We start from the raw sequence: 8,495 nt of genomic DNA, 5'->3' as shown, positions 1-8,495 counted from the left end.
AAAATCAGCATTTATAGCTAGACATATTTAGATCTTTTATTCTTTTACTCAATTTCCTTAAATATTTTCATGTTAAAAAGTCAGAGTGGTACATATTAAAATTTTATAGTTCAGTTTGTCTTCCACAAGCATGTACCAACAAATCACATAAGCTACAAACAGCAACTAAATTTGACAATATTAAATTAGATTTTGTAAATGAATTATGACATGCTACACCTTTGATATTCTGCACTAAAATTTCAAGGAAGAACTTTATATACCCAGTGTGGTAAGTAGCTTAATGGCCTCTCAAAGAGTTCACATCCTAATCCTTGGCATCTGTGACTATGTTACCTTATGTGACAAAGGTAGCAGTTGGAATTAAGGGTTCCAATCAACTGATCTTAAGATGGGGAGATTATATTCATGGATCCAATTAATCACAAAGGTCTTCAGTGTGAAATAGGGAGGTGGAGGTAAAACTGGCAGAAAATATTCCCAGAATTGAGTAAAGTATAGGTTCTTAATGTTTGGTGCAGAAAGAATTCATCAAGAGGCAGTGTGACAGGTAAGAAAGGAGTTTATTAGGACACTTGTGAGAAATACAAGTGGGTGGGCACAGGAGTGCTGTGCCCAGAGAACTTTGTGTGCTACAGTTCCATAGTCAAAGGAAGAATGGGGAGGAGGAGAAGATCACCTTCTTCCTTATTCTGAGTAGACTTCAAACTTTCATCATCCCCATGTTGGTCAGGGGAAACTTTTTTTTCCCTAAATGGTCATGGTCAAACTGGGGCTGCCTTGACACAATGGAAAAGAACAGATGGTAACATATATTAAAATATGGTAAATCATCTCAAGTTTGTCACATTTTCCTGTATTTTTGTTTCTGATGTATGCAAAGAAGCATATCCTAGGAATTGTTAATTTACTAATCTCACGGGACAGGATGTTGGTCTCATTCCACCATTGTTTTGTTGTTTTGGGGCACATCTTAGCTTCAGTTGCATGGTTTTTTTTGGCTCAGCAAGTTTGCTTGGTTTTGCTGTCATGCATACCTGCTTTTTGGAGTGATCACTGACTCACAGGGGTCTCTCATACTTTTTTCTGCTTACAGTCCCTTATGGGATTAACTATTTAATCACCTACTTTGTCCCTTTACTCAGTTCCTATCAGAAGTTTCAGTGTTTGAGTGATACTTTGTAAGGAAGGCTCCACTAGATATTGCTGACTTTGAAACTTAAAAGGGATCAGGAGCCAAAAGAAACTGGGCCTCTCTAAAACCTGGAAACGATAAGAGACTGGATGCTCCCCTAGATCTTCCAGAAAGTAATGCAGTCTTGATGACACCTTAATTTTTTATTTCAGTGAGACAGACTCCTGTAAGATTTCTGACCTACAGAAATGTAAGTTTATAAAGATAATAAATTTGTCTAAGTTTATGATAACTTATTATAAGCAGAATTAATATATGCATCAAAAACAGATATTAAAGAAGGGAAAAATTGTAAGCCAAATTTATATTTTGATTTAATTTTTAGAAATTAATACATAATAAAGTATAAAAATTAAATCTAGTAGTCAAGCTGTTTTCAAATATGTTTTGAGATCTGACATTTTAAGACTCTCACTTCCTCTACCAGACCTTTCCTAAAAAAGTCAAGACAAATCTATTATTTCGTATTATCTAGGTTTACCTAAAGTTTTTAAAAATTTCAAAATGTAAATATTTGAAGTAAGTCATGTGACAGCCGAATAGTCAAACATGCAGATAACTCCAAAAGTAGCCACTTTAGTTATGACATCACCTCTATCTCACAGCCTTTTTTCTGTTGTGTACTTAACATCTTATTCAATAGTCTATTAATACCACAAATGCTACAAGCCTTATCAAACATTTATATATTCTCCAACCTCCTACTTCTGTACATGTTTATACGGCTTTGATTAATAATATCACTTCTGTCTCCATTATCTACATAAAACGTGCATAATATTTTTTATTCTGACCACATAACCAGGCACTATATTTTGTCATTTCCTCCTTCACTTCTGTCCTTACCACCTTATCTCTTTTCTAAGATCTTTCATTTCATGCCTCCTTGACTACTTCACCTGAGATTTAGTGTCCTTATTTGTAAAATACAAAGGAGGAACATAATACTAAAGTTCTTTATACATGCAATCTAATATAATGTAATATAATGAACAGGATGTTCTTGTGATTTTTTTAAAACATTCTTAATGAAATATAACAAGCATGCAATAATCTGGATTAACTGTATTAATTTCAGTATATAATTAAAAGAATATTTACATAGGCATATTTACATGTCTACATATGAGTACATATTTACCCAGGAAAATTTCTTAGTGCCTTATCCTAGCTAATCCTGGTCCCCAGGTAGCAAACAAAACCATTATTCTGACTTCAAATACTATTGAATACTTTTTGCCTGTGCAGACATAGTTCAGGGATGTTGTAGGTTAGTTCCAGACCACTGCAGTAAAGCAAATATCAAAATAAAGGAAGTCACATGAAATTTTTGGTTTTCCATTTCATAAGAAAGTTCTGTTTAGAAATAAAGTCCTTGTCAGTTGCACTGGTTTGCAAATATTTTGTCCTATCCCTTAGGGTATCTCTTAATTTTGTTGATGATTTTCTTTGTTGTGCAAAACACAACAAAGAAAATCATGGACCTTTAATTAGGTCCCATTTGTTTATTTTTGCTTTTTTTCCATTATTCCAGGTGACAGATTCAAAAAAATACTGCTGCAATTCATGTCAAAGAGTATTCTTCCTATATTTTCCTCTAAGAGTTTTATGGTATCTGGTCTTCCATTTAGGTTTTTAAACCATTTTGCGTTTATTTTTGTATATGGTGTTAGAGAATGTTCTAATTTTATTCTTTTAACTGTAGCTGTCCAGTGTTCCCAGCATTAATTATTGAAGAGACTGTCTTTTTGCCATTATATATTCTTACCATCTTTGTCCTGTATTAATTGACCATAAATATGTGGATTTATTTTTGAGCTTTCTATCCAAAATATACAAATATCTCATTCAGCTCAATATAAAAAAAAATTTAAAAATGGGCAGAAAATCTAGACATTTCCCAAAGAAGAAATACAGATGGCCAAGAGGCCCACGAAAAGATGACCAACATCACTAATTCTTAGAGAAATATAAGTCAAAACCACAAGGTATCACCTTACAGTGGGCAGAATGGCCATCATTAAAAAGACTACAAATATAATAAGGAGAGAGTGTTGGAAAAAGGGAACTAACCTACACTGTTGGTGGGAATGTAAATTGGTATAGTCATTATGGAAATAGTATAGATTTTCCTTAAAAAAACTAAAAAATAGAATTACCATATGATCCAGCAATCCCATTCCTGGGCATATATCCAGGAAAGATGAAAATTCCAATTCAAAAAAATACAAACATCATACTAACACTATTTACAGTAGTCAAGACATTGAAATAACATAAAAGCCCATCAACAGATAAACTGAAAGAGAACATGGTATGTGTGCACATCCACACATGCAATGGATATTAATCTGCCATAAAAAAAGATTGAAATAATGCCATTGCAGCGACATGGATGGACCTAGATTATCATACTAAATGAAGTAATCAGACAGAAAAACAAACATCATATGATATCACTAATATGCAGAATCTAAAAGATACAAATTAACTTATAAAACAGAAATAGAAATAGAACTTATTTACAAAACATAGAAAACAAACTTATGGTTACCAAAGGGGAAGGAGGAGGGATAAATTGAGTTTGGGATTTACTAATACATGCTACTATATATAAAATGGATAAACAACAAGGATCTATCGTACAGCCCAGGGAGCTATATTCACTATCTTGTAATAACCTGTAATGTAAAGAATCTGAAAAAGAATATATATACATATATAAAGAATGTATATATGTATATACCTGAAAAATAATACATTATAAGTCAACAATATATCAATAAAAGAAATTAATACTAAAAAATGAAAGTTTTAAAAAATGCATATCTGAATAATGAAGGTTTTGTAGTTTTCTTATCAATTATATTAATAATTGTGATAATGTAATTTTTTTACTTGAGTTTTTAAAAAATTTTTTAATTAAAGTATAGTTGATTTACAATGTTTCTTTAATTTCATATAGCAAAGTGACCCAATCACACACAGTTCCCTGCGCTGTACTGTTGGGCCCCATTGCCCATCAATTCCAAATATAACAGTTTGCATCCAAAAACCCCAAACTGCCCAATCTATCCCATTCCCTCCCCTCTGGGAACCACAAGTCTTCTCTCCTCAGCAGTGATCTGTTTCTGTTTTGTAGATAGATTCATCTGTGCTATATTTTAGATTCCACAAATAAGTGATATCATATGGTATTTGTCATTTTCTTTCTGGCTTACTTCACTTAGTATGAGAATCTCTAGTTCCATACATGTTGCTGCAAATGGCATTATTGTCTTTTTTATGACCGAATAGTATTCCATTTCATATATGTACCACATCTTCTTAATCCATTCATCTGTCAATGGACATTAAGCTTGTCTCCACTTCTTGGCTATTGTGATTAGTGCTGCTATGAACATAGGGTTCATGTGTCTTTTTCAATAAAAGTTTTGTCTGGGTATATGCTCAAGAGTGAGATTTCTGGGTCATATGGTAGTTCTCTATTTAGTTTTCTGAGGTACCTCCATACTGTTTTCCATAGTGGTTGTGCCAATTTACATTCCCATGAATAGTGAAGGAGGGTACCCTTTTTTCCACACCCTATCCAGCATTTGCTATTTGTTGACTTGTTGATGATGGCCATTCTGACAGGTGTGAAGTGGTACTTTATTGCATTTCTCTCATAATTAGTGATGTTGGGCTTTTTTTTTTTTTTTCTCTCTGCTTTTGCTTTTTAGGGCCACACCCATGGCATATGGAAGTTCCCAGGCTAGGAGTCAAATCAGAGCCATGGCTGCCAGCCTGCACCACAGCAATAGCAGTGCAGGATCTGAGCCGTGTCTGAGACTTAACACCACAGCTCACAGTAATGCTGGATCCTTAGCCCTCTGAGTGAGGCCAAGGATCGAACCCACATCCTCATGGATCCTAGTCGGGTAACATAAGCCATGTGGGGAACTCCATGTTGGGCATATTTTCATGTGCCTGTTGGCCATCCATATGTCTTCATTGGAGAAATGTCAAAGTAGGTCTTCTGCCCATTTTTTCAATTGGGTTGTTTTTTTATTGTTGAGTTGTGTGAGTTTGTAGATTTTGGAGATTAGGCCCTTGTCTGCTGCATCGTTTGCAAAGTTGAGGTAATTAAAATGGAGAATTTGTTATAACCAACACCTAGTTATGATTATTTCACTTTTGCACATTTTTCTACATAATTGTGACTGCAGGTTGAAAGTTATTTGGGCTAAACAGTTTATTATGGTTGCTACATGTTTATAGTAATCCCAACACTAAAAGAAGGGGAAAATAATTCTTTGTCAATTTGACCGTGGGGGAAGTTTGGGAATAAAATACATAAAATCTATGAAGCAATCTGGGATCTTTGAAGTAGGAGTTGTAATATAGCAGAAATTAAGAGATTATAAAAGAACAATGTATTAAGTATAATGGATCCTTCAACAGATTAATCTTTGACAGAGCCCCAGGCAATGGCTAGGATGCTAGTACCATTGTCAATTATACTTCTGAAAAGCTAGGCATAACAGCTATACAACTGCTTATATGTTACTTTTAATTTTTTATAGTTCTGATAGAAGAAAAAAATAGTGCAAATAAATAATTGATGTGCTGTTTTCCTTTTTCTTTTAAATGCTTAGCCGTATTAACCATTCCACAAAGTAGGAAAAAAAAATGGAACCAGTCATTTTAAAATGAAAAGTTATACTTTTTTTTTTTTTGTCTTTTTGCCATTTCTTGGGCCTCTCCCGCAGCATACAAATTTCCCAGGCTAGGGGTTGAATCGGAGCTGTAGCTGCTGGCCTACACCACAGCCGCAGCAACGCAGGATCCGAGCCGCATCTGCGACCTACACCACAGCTCACAGCAATGCCAGATCCTTAACCCACTGAGCAAGGGCAGGGATCAAACCCGCAACCTCATGGTTCCTAGTCGGATTCGTTAACCACTGCTCCATGACGGGAACTAAAAGAAACGTTATACTCTTATTTAAGTTAATGGAATATTTTCTGAACCATATTTTTCACATGAATGCTTCTATAACAACATACAGTTTTATTCCCAAAAAAGCTTCAATAGAGAAATCCAGTGTAAGTATACCAGAAAAGTAGTTTTCATCTTTGAAAGTGTGTTATAAAATTCTGTATTAGTGATCTGGATTGGCATTGTCTTTGTAATTTGGGGAATCTATTTAAATTACATATATGGTTTTAGTAAACTTTAGAATTTACAGTATATAATAAAAGATACAGAGATGATGTAGCATTTTTAATTTATATTTTATCTAAAACTACCTTTTTTCCTCTGTGGTGCAAAGATAATGTCAGTGTTCTGATTTTTTTTTGCTTCTCTATTATATTGTTTTAAAATGTTGTAACTGGTACAAGATAAACAAATTTACATAGAAAAAACGAATTAAATTTTTTCTTTCACAAAGGATTTTATAGAATACAAAATTAAATGCAAAATAAGAAGTTCCCATTGTGGCACAGTGGGTTATGAACTTGACATAGTGTCTATGAGGATGCAAGTTTGATCCCTTGGCCTAGCTCAGGGGGTTAATTAAGGATTGCAGATGCAGCTTGGATCCTGTATTGCTGTGCTTGTGGCATAGGCCAGCAGCTGCAGCTCCTATTTGACCACTAGCCTGGGAACTTCCACATGCAGCAGGTGCAGCTGTAAAAAAGGAAAAAAAAGAATAAATGCAAATTAGTATACAGATTATAATATAAACATATTTATGATTTTAAAATATGACAGTGTTTAGAAGCCAGGATGTCAACCTCTAGATTAATGTGTTTTATTATCATAAAATATTCAATAAGAAATCACCTACTATGTACAAAGCATTATGCCAGTTGTTTTAAGTAATAAAAATCATTTATTATATGATCCCTAGTATGCACAATGTTTAAGTCTGAGGACATAGGCAATATAGATCAGAAAATTTAGGAACTTCAATAATTATGTTTACATTGTACTTAATAATTTATAAATTTCTTTATGTTGATCCACTTTTTAAATTTTCGTGAGTCTCGTGTGTCATTAGTATTATCCCATTTTACTTCTAGAATGACTGAAATTTGGGTGTTGTATTAGTTAAAGCTATTTAACTGCTAAAATATATAACCCTGAAATCTCTAATAGTTACTTCCATAGACATTTATTTCTTGCTTGTGATGTTTCTTATAGCTAGCTTGCAGAATGGGGTGAGAGGGAAGGTTTTCTCATTCACATAGACATTCTGGAATACAGGCTGATAGAGAGTCTGCCTCTTTCAGTATGTGGTTTCTGAAGTTGTTTTGGGTATTAATATCCAAGCAGCAGATTGGGAAATGTATCTATTATAAGACAATTCTTTGGAGCTTATTTTGCATAGAATTGGAAGAGCTATATATCACTGTTGCCCATGTTTTATTGGCTAGAACTGAGTCACATGGTCATTACCAAAAGATACTAGAATATGTAATCTAACTCTAAGATAAAAACTAAGGAAAGGTAATCAGAAAACAAACATTTTCTGTCACAGAATGGTTAAGTGCCTTACTCAATGTCATATAGCTAGTATAGACAGTCAGGACTCACAACTGATGTCTTCTTATCTAGCAAAAAGTACATCTAGCTCTTAATAATTTATTTGGAATTTTTAGTGATTTTTATCTAATAAGGAGGAGCCTCTTTTATTATTCTCTTTGAGTTTTGGTCTTTTTTTTTTTTTGGATATATGTCCAGGAGTGAAATTTCTGGACCATATGGTAGCTCTATTTTTAGCTTTTTAAGGAACATCCATAGTGTTCTTCATAATAGCCGCACCAATTTATATACCTGCCAACAGTGTAGAAGTGTTCCCTTTTCTCTACACCCTCACCAGCATTTATTTATTTATTTATTGGTTTTTATGGCCACACCTGTGGCATACGGAGGGTCCCAGTCTAGGACCTACAGCTACAGCTGCTAGCTTACACCACAGCCACAGCCATGCCAGATCCTTAACTCACTGAGCAAGGCCAGGGATTGAACCTGCAACCTCATGGTTCCTAGTTGGATTTATTTCTTCTGTGCCACAATGAGAACTCCCAACATTTATTATTTTTAGGTTTTTCGATGATGGCCATTCTGACTAGTGTGAGATGATATCTTGTTTTAGTTTTGATTTGCATTTCTCTAATAATTAGCGATGTCAATTATCTTTTCATGTGCCTTTAGGTCATCTGTGTATCTATTTAGTTTTTCTGCCCGTTTGTTGATTGGGTTGTTTACTTATTTCACATTGAGCTATTTGAGCCATTTGTGTATTTTATAA

The sequence above is a fragment of the Phacochoerus africanus genome, chromosome 2, assembly GCF_016906955.1.
Source record: "Phacochoerus africanus isolate WHEZ1 chromosome 2, ROS_Pafr_v1, whole genome shotgun sequence".
Taxonomy (NCBI): domain Eukaryota; kingdom Metazoa; phylum Chordata; class Mammalia; order Artiodactyla; family Suidae; genus Phacochoerus; species Phacochoerus africanus.
This window is presented reverse-complemented; position numbering follows the sequence as displayed.